Here is a 1,227-nt window from a genome sequence, read left to right as displayed (position 1 = left end):
GAAGGAGAGGAGTGCTCCAACAAAGGAGAATGGGCGTGACTGGCGTAGTGAGGTGCGACGTAGCGATGTGGTATCCTGAACAATTTTAATATTTTTAACGTTTGACATTTGTCAATATATATGATAGATATATATTTTAGTTATTTTAATGTGAGGACAAGGCATGCAATGAACTAGTTTGGCGTGGATTGAGTAAGCACCTGAAGATGGCATTATTATGCCGAAACATGTAGTGCGAGTGAGAGAAGGAGATAGATGAGTGTATGCACTGCAAGACGGTTTAAATAAATCATGAAAATAAACTTGTTAGGAAAATGTTCAAGAAGCCTCGGACCTGGACGGATTCCTTGAATAAACGACCTAAGCTAAAGAAAACAGACATGAGATTCGGCACGTGGAATGTTGGAAGCATGCATAGGGCAGGTTGGCTCGGGGCAGTGGCAGAAGAAATCTTAAAATATAAGTTAGATTTAGCGGGAGTACAGGAGGTCAGATGGGACGGAGGTGGCATCGCACCAGCAGGAGACTATACATTTTTCTATGGATAAGGGGAATGAAAATAATGAATTGGGTAAAGGTTTATTCGCACATAAGAGAACTGTATCAGCAGTTAGGAGGGTAGAATTCGTTAGTGATAGAATATCATGTATATACAAGTAATACTAAAATGTCGCTGGCGTGATTTCACCTTTACGAATGTTCACGCCCCAACAGAAGATAAAATTGATGACATAAAGTACAGATTCTATGAAGAGCTAGTACATATATTTGCTAAATTTCCGAAGTACCCTATGAAAATTTTGCTAGGAGATTTCAATGCCAAAGTAAGGAGGGAAGACATTTTCAAACCAACAATTGGGAATGAGAGTTTGCATGAAATCAGTAATGATAATGGAGTTAGAGTAGTAAACTTTACCACTTCAAAAAATCTTACTGTCAAAAGTACAATGTTCCCACATCGTAACATCCATAAATTTACTTTGACATCTCCTGATGGGAAGATACACAATCAAATAGACCATATTGTGATAGATAAGAGGCGGCACTCAAGTATACTTTAATGTCCGGTCATTCAGGGCAGCAGATTGTGATACTGACCACTACCTGGTGGTGGCAAAGGCTAGGGAAAGACTGGCAGTGAGCAAACAAACAACACACAGAGTTCATATGGAGAGGTTCAATCTCAAGAAATTAAATGAGGTAGAGGGTAAAGAGCAGTGTTGTGTT

The sequence above is a fragment of the Cryptotermes secundus genome, unplaced genomic scaffold (assembly GCF_002891405.2).
Source record: "Cryptotermes secundus unplaced genomic scaffold, Csec_1.0 scaffold611, whole genome shotgun sequence".
Taxonomy (NCBI): domain Eukaryota; kingdom Metazoa; phylum Arthropoda; class Insecta; order Blattodea; family Kalotermitidae; genus Cryptotermes; species Cryptotermes secundus.
This window is presented reverse-complemented; position numbering follows the sequence as displayed.